A 12795-nucleotide genomic window follows, 5' to 3' on the forward strand; every position below is an offset into this window, starting at 1 on the left:
CATCACATGAACGGCAATAAACGAAACTTGCTTATTTGATCAGTGAGCTCATCTAAAATTAATAATTCCTAATTATTTAAAACAAATGTTTAAATTTTCAAGACATGAATAATATTGTAGAATTCATACTTTGTCTTCCTGGATGTACTGGTCTGTAGAGAGAATCTTTTCTATAATGAATACGATGTGGACGAAAGAAATCAAGATTAAGTGTAGACCCCCCCCCCCCCCCCCCACCCCCAAAAATGCGTCCCGTTTTTGCCCAAAAGAATTATACTTAGTCAGCCTAATCATGACTAAGCATTTGCGATTTATAACAGGGGCGTCATTTCAGCCATGTTTCTAGAGGGGGGGGGGGGTTGTAATATGTTTAATAATTTTAAAATGTATATACATATTGTTATGTACCTTCTTTATCAATGACAGGAGTGCCGGACTTTGCTCAACCCAGTGTTACATACCTCGCTTATCAATTTAGCTGACGAACCAGTAGGAATAAGACACACCATTAATTTTTGACACACGTTATTTAACAAGTAACCCATTGATGTGTGACACACCTAAATTAATAAATAGAACCATTGATTTGTGGCACACCCAATTCACTGACTAACCGAAATTGTACGACACGTGTCTTCAATACTTCATTGTCTTAAAGAAAAGTATATAAACTTATACTGATAGAATTCAAATCAGTCATCACCATCGACTCCGAGAGATGACAGTCGTTAGTCATCACCATCGACTCCGCAGATGACAGTCGTTAGTCATCATCATCGACTCAGAGAGTGACAGTCGTCATCATCAAGACTCCGAGAACGCGTCCGCAAATGACGGTCAGCACAGCAGCAGAACAAAATTCAAAGTGAACCAAAGTAAAAATTAAAGTGAAACAGTTCTACGTATCTCATATTAAATTATCATCGTTCCATAATCTGTCGTTTTTCGAATATATCTATAATATAAGATACATGTAACATTTTAATAATAATAAATAAAACTTGGTTAATTAACCAAGTAGTTTAAAATATAAATAAAAACTTTCATTGAAACGCTGCAATGATAATTTTGGTGGCAGCGGTGGAATGAGTAAACTAAAATTTATTAATCTTTCATTGGAACATGACAATATGTATATGAAAGTGAATTATTTTTTTTAACATTTATTATTATCAGAGGCATGCAGAGGGTTAGTGATGCCCACGAAAAACTCTTCAATTGTACATACATATGTCGTTACAATTTTTTTTCTAAATAATTAGAAAATCAGGGTCCCACAATTGATATATCTATGTTGAAATTAAAGTGCAAATTTCAATAGATTATTCTTTAGACACACTAACGGATCGGGGAAGCTGTGCTGTGCAACTTGTCCTTTATAAGAAGGTACACACGGTAGATCAATTTATTCTGGAGTGAGTGGTGGATCCGTGCGGATCTCCCGAATCGTTGAATAAATGCGGTGAAACAACTTTGGCCGTTCTTTCGAATCCTGAACCCACCCCAACGCAACACATACATATATATTTAATATGAGTAATAAATGTATTTAAAATATTATATGAGTTATGTATATTATTGATAAGTTGAACTGGGACACAAAAAAGATGAAATATTTATACAATAAACATTTTAATATTTTTTTCAATAATCATTGTTTCTCTCTGCTGTCCTTTCCATCGACCCAATATTTATGCACCACGTTTAAGACAACATTTTTCCCGGATGAAATGAATGACTTTATTCCTACTAAACATTCTAAATGTTTACCTTTCATTATATTTCTTAAATTTGATTTAATCGTGTTAATCAAACTAAATACTCGCTTATCATCCTTTTAAAGCTTCATAGATATGTAACTTCATAAACACCCTGTATATATTTCACAATTTCTTGAATAGATCAATTACTCAATTACTTGCCCTTTTTGAATAATTGCTTCAATCGCATATGGTAAATTGAATTTTATAATGAATACAGATTAAATATGTATTGGTTTTAATTATAAATAATGAAATTTTAATTTGATGGGTAAAGTAATTCACTATAGAAATAGTTGGCAATCGCTATTTGAAGAAATGGGCAAGAATAATATTTACACGTTTTTGGGTTGGACTAATGCAATTCATTGGATTATTGGTTCGCAAAAAGTTAAAATTGAGAAAAATCGGATTTTAGAAGTCGGAAGCAGATATAAAGTTTTGGGGCTAATTTTCAATTTTATTATGACTTCTATATTCATATGGAATACATATTTTAATTGTATACTAGTTATACATAAGTACAATTCCAATTCTTTACTGATGACATACATTCTGAGTCAAATATCATTTGTCGTCCTTTTTTTTATTAGCTTTTATAATTCTCTGTTATTCCAAACTGGGAAAACAAAAAACATGTATAATATACTGTTGGAGTTTGATTCGTGTATTCAGTTCTCTAAAACCCAACAAAATAAAGGAATTGAAAAGTCAATTATAAGTGTTTATTTCATATATATGATATTCAAAATTTCACAAATGTGGATAAATGGACTTTTCGCAAGAACATACAACCACAGTTACAACATTTGCTGTGTCCTTAATGACGTGGAGGTTGTAAGATTTACATTAGAAATAATGGTAGTATCCAGGAGGTTCGAAGTCTTGAATCAGTGTTTAAATAAATATTGTACACTGCCAAAGGAGGTTGATAAGCAAGATAGTCCACTGACACGTGTATGGCGAATCAATGATACAAAAGTAGACAGATTAAATAAAAATTCAAAGAAATCGAAGGAGCAACAGTTAAATCATCTACTATCGATGTATAACAATCTGGTCGAAGTCATCGGTCTCTTAAATTCAAGTTATGGTGTTATGGTAAGCATGAATACAAATCAATAGATATTTTTAAAGTGTACGTGCGTAGTGATTTATTGGGAAATACAAAATCACAATAAAAGTAGAAGTAAACTACTTTTATTATATAAAAATTGGTTTAAATAGACGCATTTATAAAATATACATACTTCGAATTCTGATGTATTATGTGTTTTAGATTTTACTACTTCAAATCTTCATGTTTTGTGCATTTCTTTCAAATATCAATCAGGCGATAGTCGACGATTACATCAATAAATATTACGTAAGTTTCTGGCTATTTTTCTTTTACTCATATGCTGTAAATTATATTTAATTTCAAATAATTTAAGGATGATTATAGAAAGATAAGTGCAATGACTTGGTCTCTATACCATTTTGCAAGAATTATGACAATGACCACAGTATGCCAAATTTTGCATAGTCAGATTGACAAAACAACCGTTATTGTTAGCAAATTATTTTCATCCATTGATATTGGCAAGTAACCATTATAATAAATTACGACTTATTGTTCAATAACACACATTGACGTTTGTAGTACTAATTGAAATTACTACAAATGTTAATGCTATTTTAAATTTTTTTTTAGTTTTTTTTAGTCTTAATAGTTTTGTAATTTTAGGAAATGAAAATGTTGAAGTATTGGAGAAATTCGCAAAAATTCTAGAATTCAAGAATTTGAAAATCAGAGCTAAAAGTTTTTTGACACTGGATTACAGCTTGCTTTATTGCATGGCTATTGCTTTGGTGTCCTACACATTCATTTTAATACAAATGAAATAAGCTTTTTGTGAAAAGCTTAGAAATTATTAAAAAAAGATTAATATTTCGTTACAAAAAATTTAACTCATCTCAGATTTGAAAATGGATTGTAGTCTCGCAAAAATATTCAGTTCTTTGGACACGTGGTGAGAAGTGGGGACACAGACTTGAGACACTAAGGGCCGGGCCGCACCGTGCAACTTTGTCGGCCGACTAGTTGCGCTACATGAAAAAATGTATGGAAATGTGTGCGACAAACAAGTTGCGGGTGTGGCATGTTCCATCTACCTGCATACATTGGTCTGGTCACCCTTAACCAAGTCGCTCGCAAGTCGCACGGTGCGACCCGGCCCTTATAGTGACTAATGGTGTTGAGGAGGAAAATTTGGAAGAGAGATATTTCCCACACGTTGTACCAACCAAGTCATGGATGCATGATGCCTTTACGATTTTGCTGTCGTCGTAATGGAGACATAAATATATTCAGCAACACCACAGTAACAACTTCATTTTGGAGATCACGGTCGACAGCCACGGATCAAAGTCCTTATTGTAAATATATGAAGATTGCATTCAATGTAATAAATAGCAATATGCTTTTAATTATACATGTATTAGTATTTATGTATATGTAAATGTGTGTTTAACAATTCATTTTGATTTTCGTTCCATCAAATACAATTTGAAATGCTAATTATTATGTGTCTTCATGGATATGTATGTATGTGTAAGCTCCCGTGCAGCGCATCTGACGCTGACCCCACATGTTCCAACTCACTCAATATCAGGAGCACATGTCAGACGCTCAGATCCCCACTTCCCCGCTACCCCGCTTTCCTGCGTCTCCTCGACACGATCGGTCGTCTCGCAACATCCCTATGCATAATGTTCTGGTATTTAAAAAATTGTTTTTTTTTTAAATCTCCATACTTGTTCATGTGTCCGTCACATACATCGCATCCTTTTTTATATACATATATTATATGTATTTTTATGATAATATATTTAAATTAAATATTATTTAATTGAATACAAATCAGAATTCCATTTAATAACAGAATATTATTCAAAACATCATAATCAAAATAGCTAATGTATGAAATTAATTAATGCTATACAATTACTTGGTGATCAATAAAATTTTAATTTAATAAAGGGGACTTTTATTAGTAAATTTTCGTTTGAAATATTGACATATCACTTTGTGCTCTTAGGTCATGATGGGCTTGTGTACGTATAAAATGCAAAAGTATGCAGTAATATTTGTGTAAATATAAAAATAATTTGAATTAAAAAAAATGGTTATCAAAAGCAATATATTTACTTTGTTAATGTGTACAAATGTGATTTCATATATCTTTGGCTTAAAAAAAGTTGAAATATACAAAACACATATAAACGATCTCGGTATTAAATACAAGATATACTCAATATTTTTTTTGTTGCCTGTGACCATTCTTTCGATTTGGAGTATATATAAAGACTTTTTCATTATATCGTGTCTGTCTATAGCGACAACTTTTACACTAAATTTTATTACTTGTTTCGCAACATATTGTTACGTACGCCGTGGATTGAGCGAATTGTACTTAGACCAACGGATATCTGTTATCGGATTAACTAAATGCATGCACTTACTTCCAAAGATTATATCTGGACTCTAAGTGCATTTAGGCTAAACAATGACCGTTATTAGTTATTTCTCAGAATTGGTACGGGAAGACCCAATGTCTTGGAAATACATATCCGAATACGTGACTATACAACAGGTAAACAGATTAGGTGTCCTGAGAGATCTACCCTTTATAAGGCGGTACGTAGGCGATATAATGCATTCTGGACTTAGCAGTGACACTGCGTGTATCTCCTGAATCATCAATAAATGCTGTGAAACGACTGTTGGCCTTTTACTTGGATCCTCCACCCACCCCTACGCAACAATATCTTACAACTGTGTTAATAAATATTGTTTTTTGTTCCAAAAGCAATAAAGATATGTACAATACTTTATTAAATATTGATTCAAGCATTGATTTTAATAGCACAAAACAGAACAGAGGTATTAAAAAACTGCTAATCGGCACTTACCTGTTTTACGTCATAATTAGATCTATTCAAACGTATATACATAGTTTGACTTGGTCTCGTTTCCATATGCTACATTATCAAGTATGCCTAACAACATTGGATCTACAATTGATTATGTGGATTTTGGAAATTAATCTAGTGGCTCGAAGATTTGAAGTTTTAAATTGCCATTTAAGAAGAATTTCGAAACGGCTCATCAATATCGACGAGGAAGATGGCATAAATTGACTCCAAATAGATTAGAATGTCTAGACAGTGAAGATGTGTACAAATATATTTCTGTGTACAGCAAACTGAAGGAGGTGGTTGAAATGATGAATTCAAATTTTATTGTGGTGAGTTTTTGACTGATATCTACATATTTACGTTTTTTATACAATTACTATATAATATTTTACTTTTTGGCGATTGGCAATATTTTAACTAAAGGAGAAGTTTTGTTTTGAATAGAATTATTTAAAAAGATTGGATTAATTTATGAAGAGTTAAATTCGGAAAGGGACACGTGGTACAAATGGTCACTAAGGGCGAAAACACACAGCGATGCACGTGGCAAGTGTTTTTACTTTATTTTTATTATGCCTCGATTTTGAATAATCGCCAATATGCACTGATTTCGTACAGTGACTTTAAACATTCCATCGTAATATCATTCTCCCAAGTTTCGGTTATATTTTTACGCAATTCTACGACATTTGATGTCCGTCGTTTTGCCAATTTTCTCTTTAAAACGCCCATAGGTTTTCGATCGGATTCAGATCTGGATTGTTTCCCGGTCATTCTGGTGATTTTATGCCTAGTATATTCTTTTGTACACAATTCTGTGATATGTAAGTGAAAAGGGATATTATGAATCATTTAGTAAAAGATTTAGACACAGAGAATCGAAATTTTACTCGAGGCTCGAGCGCGATGGCATGGTGTAGAATCGTTTTGATAAATCCGATTTTTGAAGTTGGAATTTCAAAATTTAAAAGTACATTTTTGTACTTTTCTGCATTCATTATTCCCTCAATAATTGTCAGGGATCCTACACCATATGCGGTCATACACCCTCAAACTATTAAATAAGGTGAATGCGCAACGACCGGAGAAATGCATTCTGCGCGGTATCTTTCGTCAACTTTCCGACGAACCATGCGCATCCCATCCTGCCAAAAGAAATTAAACTTCGATTTTTCAGAGAATACAACTCTTTTACAATCATCGACAGTCCAATGCCTGTCGATGATTGTAAAAGCAATTAGATTTTAATTAGAATTTTAAGCGTAAAAACAGCTTTTTGGGAAGGCTGGTGTGGCCGATATTCATACTCCGATATTCACCGTTATCGATCACTGTCAAGCGTCGTCCGAGGGTCGACGAATTGGTATATATCACCGTCAAGTTAGTATAAACAATTCTATAGAATTTCAACGAGACCGCTCCGATCCCGCACGATCCCGCAAGATCCGGCGTATCATACCGGGTATGACCCTATTTTTTGTGTGTGTTTAAAACTATCTAAAAAAAAATATCCTGCGTACAGCATACCGCTCCCTCGCTGTGTGATCGCGCCCTAACAGTTTCTCGATATTTTTTCAAAAATCGACGAGCAAAGCTCTCTCCAAATCCCACTCGACGAGATATTTCACGCATAGAAAGATTTTCTTGGAATAACGTAATAATTTTTGATTTTACAACAATCGACATCTTCGAGTTATCCATTTTTTGCGAAATGTTTGCGCGGTGGCGTCTAACAAAAAACTACCGAACTTTTAAAATTTGCATTATCTCAAATATCAGGCACCTGCAGTGTGCCATACCTAGGGTTGCCATACGTCCCGTATATACGGGACATGTCCCGTATTTCACTACTTGGTCTCGTATTACAATTTGTCCCGTTTTCTCCCTAATCTTTTCTACAAAAACAGACTGTCGATTTCTTTAGCACTGCTGTGGAATACATTGATAAGTGTCCCAATAATTCAAAAAAATTAATGCTTTCGATTGGATGACTCTCACGCAAGTTTCTGAATGGGGGGAAATATTACGAACCGTTGAATACTTGCAAGTAAGGAACATCGATGTTGGAAACAATGACCTTCTTTTCAACCAGTTTGTATATTTAAAAGATTATTTAAATAAAAATAATACCAACGAAAACTGGGAGACAACGCTGAAATTGAGTATGGAAGAGAAATGGCTGAAATTTTTTTAGAGATACCAAGTATATTGAACAGAAGTCATGTTTAATAAAACTATGTGAGTATATATTTGCCATTCCAGCCCACAATGCCAATGTGGAGAGGATATTTTTTCTGATGCCAACACAATGGTCGGATGAAATAAATAAGCTGGCAGTTGAGACAGTTGAGGCAATTTTGGTTTGCCAGTATAATTTTAAAATGACTTGCGCCCAATTTTATCATCATGTAAAAGAGGAAAACGATTTAATTGAAAAAGTTAAATCATCGTTAAAATACGATTGGGCTAAAAAAGGCTAATTTTTTAAAATAAACTTTTACCTACCTACTTTTCCATGTTTTATTTATGTAGCACTTAAATGTCCCGTATCAATGCTTGACAATTATGGCAACCCTAGCCATACCCCAAAATAAAAATGAAAACAATCGAGACATAATTCTGGGAAAAAACCCAAATTGAATGTAATATGCAGTCATCCGGCTTTTTTTATGTCCACGACTGTATGCATGTATATATAATGCTGTTGCGAAGGGGTGGGTGGAGGATCCAAGTAAAAGGCCAAAGTCGTTTCACAGCATTTATTGGTGATTAAGGAGATACACACACTGGCAGTGCTCCGTCCAGAATGTCTTGATATCGCCTTGATAGTACCGCCTTATAAAGGAAAGGTCTCTCAGGGCATCTTCGACGTCCGGTTACTTCCCTATTTTTTAGGCATGTACCCGGATATGTATTACCACGACACTCAGTCCCACGCTATCGGTCACTTCTGAGAACTCCACGGGAATGCGACCGAGTGCCGCTACTACGCCAATTCGGTGGCCATTGTTTAGCCTACTTGCACTTAGTCTGCAGATAATCCTCGAAACCAATTATAACGGTCGCACAGTGCCAGGGATCCGCCTCGGCCTAATCCGATTGCACTTAACCGGCGGCTCTTTTTAGTATACGCTACAATACTAAATGGTACCAATGTTATCTCTAGGGAAATAGTAGGATTTCACTCACAAATGTGAATAATGTATGAAATACATTATTTGATTTTTAAATGCTTTTTATTATTACGAAATTATGTTCACAATACATGTTATATCTATTTTAATAGCTACTGATCTACTGATCATTATCTATTTTACAATTTAATTTAATTTGGTTAGTAATCACAGTATAATATTATTCTAATGTTAATCTAAAGCATAATAGGAAAAATAGCTCAAAAACCTATTTACAATCCTTATAAATGTTCATAATACATCTAATACATAATATTAATTAAAGACTCACTAAAGTCGATGACCTAAAGCAGATTGTGTTTAGGTAATCTGTGTTTATACCTGAAGGGTATAGACATTTTCTTGTAATCACCGATACTCTTCACAAGTGTGTTAGTATGGTTATTAGTGATTCCGTCATAGAATCTACTGGTTAGTTTGTTAGTAATGTCTGTAACAAACGGAATATTATTTATGGCATGCAGTTTTTTCAGGTTAGTATATATGGGTGTAATATAAATTATTTTTAGGGACTTATTTTGTTTTACTTGGAGCTTGGAAAGGTTAGTATTCGAGGCGTTATTCCATACAGGTGAAGCATGAAATACATTATGATAATAATTGCTTGTACGATAGTACATCGATTAAATAAATTATTTAAAGTGTTCAATTACATATGTAAATTTTACAAATTACCTAAACTTGATTATATGTATATACATATACTAATATATTATGCATGATATAATTTTTTTACATTTCTTATATTGTCACTAGAAAAAATATTTTTTTTATTGTGTCCTCAACAATTTAATTTCAATAATGGCACTTTTTAAAATACATATCTAATTCAATGGCATGTTGTTGGAATCATGATAGAGAATTGATTAACGAAATTACTTATTGATTTTCTACCAATAATAAAAAAAATAATATCTTTATATATCAAAAAATTTTTTAAAGTAGAAATAGTCAGTGATTGACATTGAAAGAAATGGATCAGGATAATATATATACAATTTTGTACTGGACTAATGTGGTTCTGTGGATATTCGGGTTGCAAAAAGTTAAAATCGAAATGCAGGATATAATAGAAGCCGGAAAAAAATATAAAGCATTTGGGCTAATTTTTAACTTCATTATGACGTACACATTCATATGGACTACAGTTATTAATTTTATAATATTTAACAAGAAGTACAATTCCGATTCTTTAAGGATGACTTATATTTTGTCTCAATTGTCTTTTCTTGTATTTTTTTTTACCACTTTGTTCAACGCCATGATATTTCATACTGCCGTAACGAAACATATGTATTCATTGTTATTGAAATTTGATTCACGCATTCATTTCATCGAAACGCAACAGAATAAAGGTATACGAAAGTCAATTATGAGGGTTTATTTCGTATATTTGGTATTGAAGATTTTTCAAATTTGGATACATACTTCTTGGTCAAAACTTTACAACCAAACTTACATCGTTTGCGGTGTAATAATGGACATACAGGTTATAAGATTCATATTAGAAATCAATGCAGTGTCTAGGAGATTCGAAGTGTTGAATCAGTGTTTGAATAGATATTGTTCAGTGTCGAATGAGGTTGATAAGCAAGATGGTGTATTAATACGCGTATGGGCAGTCAAAGACATACATGCAGATAAAATAAATAAAAAAAAAATGGAATCAAAGACAGAACAGCTACTGAAGCTATTATCAATGCATAATAATTTGGTTGAAGTTATTGATAACTTAAATTCATGCTATGGTCTTATGGTAAGCTGGAATTCAAAACAATAAACAATGAAATATCTATGTCTACCTCACGGGACCGAAAGTGAAAAGCCCGAAAAAGCAAATATCGGAAAGCAAAGATCAAAAATCTAAAGATCTTTAGTCAAAAGATAAAAAATGGTGCATGGTAAACAGTACTATGTATATATAATATGCGTGGCATGCGGTGAAATTATCTCTCTTTTTGTCATACAGCCTTGTTTAATGTGCGCGCGCAGGATACGGGAGGAAAAGCCTGTTCCTCTTGTTCCTTTTGTATACTGCTCGCGCAAATTAAGTGAGGATTTACGACGGGGGGAGAGAGATTTTTACCGCACGCCACTGATATATATATACACTAACCGTTTTTCATATGTATGCATGGTAAACGAACATTTTCGACTTTTTAACATTCGGTGCGGTGACGGTCACCCTATATATGGATGTATTCACAAATACTACATTTACATAAATGTGTCTTAAGTGTCAATTTTTGTTTCAATGAATTTTTTAATTGATGTCACTCAGTGGCGGCTCGTAAGAATTCATAGTGGGAGGGCTGCAGATATTAATTGGGCTGTAGTAGTTCGTTGAACATACCAGTGATCAAATTCAAACAAAAACGATCGGATAAGAGATAAGAGATATAATAAATGACCATTTAAACGAAAACCATGTGAAACGTATAAGAGGTTAGTAAAAATAGCATGCATATGTACTATCCTGGGAGGTTGCAGCCCCACAGCCTATATGGCCAAAAAAAAAATAGCATAAATTTGTACTATACTGAGAGGGCTGCAGCCCGCAGTCCATATGGACAGCAAAAAATAGCACGCATTTGTACGTTATTTGGGAGGGCTGCAGCCCGCAGCCCGTATGGACGAGCCGCCATTGAGTCATAGATCCTGAAAGTTGTTTATGTATTTATCAAATGTATTTTGAGCTTGAGCCCAAAGCTTATTTCTTGTCATTTAAATATGATAGAGCTCTTATTACAATATTTGTAGTGAATAATTTTGTTTATTTTTTTTATATATATTTATATACTTGAATAAGGTATCTTGTGGATACGTTTTTATACATTGTAATGCCGTGTTTTTTTTTTCAGATTTTACTAATTCAGATTTCCATATTTTGTGCGTTTCTCTCAAATATCAATCCGGCAGTAGTTTTTGATTATATTAATACATATTATGTAAGTTTCACCTATAATTATATAATAATGTCTATTATAAAGTTTAATGATTTTTTTATTATTACTTTTTGCTATGAAGGATGACTATAGAAAATTGAATTCAATTTCTTGGACTGTGTATCATTCTGTAAGAGTTATTACCATGACTACAGTTTGCGAAATTTTACATAATCAGATTAACAAAACAACAGTCATTGTAAGCAAATTATTTTCTTCTGTCGATATCGGTAAGATGTTATAAATGATTTTAAATATCATGAAGATAACTTCATATTCATACAAATTTAATGTGTTGTAATTTCAGCAAGGGAAGATATTGTAGTGTTGAAGAAATTTGCGAAAGTTTTGGAACACAAGGATTTGAGGATTAGAGCCAAAAGTTTTTTTGTACTGGATTTTAGCTTTCTTTTTAGTATGATCGTCGCTTTGGTATCATACACGTTTATTTTAATACAAATGAAATGAATTTCATCATCACTATATATATACATATACTTATATTCATATTTCAATTGTTGAAAGTCTACATAATGTGGATTCCGGCTAGTAAGAATATGATTTCATTTTAGTGTACATATTTATTCTAAAATTCAAATGATTGTCATTCAAAATTAACTAAATTAGAAATACAAGTTATGAGTGACGTGTAAATTTAAATGTATTTTATTATTCCATCCAATCCATTATCTACTATTAGACATCAAGAATAATTATAACATCTACTTATGGAAAATATGAAGCAATTAATTCATTAAGGTTTCAAATAAAGAAAAATATTCAATAGTAATATAATTTTAGTTATAAAATAGGTTTATAAAACACGATCTGCGTTAACAATGAATGAACAGGACAATATATACACTTTATTGATATGCACCAACATACTATACACCGTAGTGGGTTTGAAGAAAATTGAAATCCACAAAAATCATA

The 12795-nt window shown here is 32.7% G+C and overlaps 1 long non-coding RNA gene across 1 annotated transcript; it reads left to right on the forward strand.

Moving 5' to 3' along the window:
- Positions 1 to 11193: 11193 nt before the first annotated feature.
- Positions 11194 to 12515, forward strand: LOC143911060 (uncharacterized). Its single transcript, XR_013260525.1, has 4 exons — positions 11194 to 11359; positions 11776 to 11862; positions 11942 to 12089; positions 12167 to 12515. It is a non-coding gene; the product is annotated as an uncharacterized LOC143911060 (long non-coding RNA).
- Positions 12516 to 12795: the final 280 nt, after the last annotated feature.

This window comes from Arctopsyche grandis, chromosome 4 (genome assembly GCF_051622035.1).
Source record: "Arctopsyche grandis isolate Sample6627 chromosome 4, ASM5162203v2, whole genome shotgun sequence".
Taxonomy (NCBI): domain Eukaryota; kingdom Metazoa; phylum Arthropoda; class Insecta; order Trichoptera; family Hydropsychidae; genus Arctopsyche; species Arctopsyche grandis.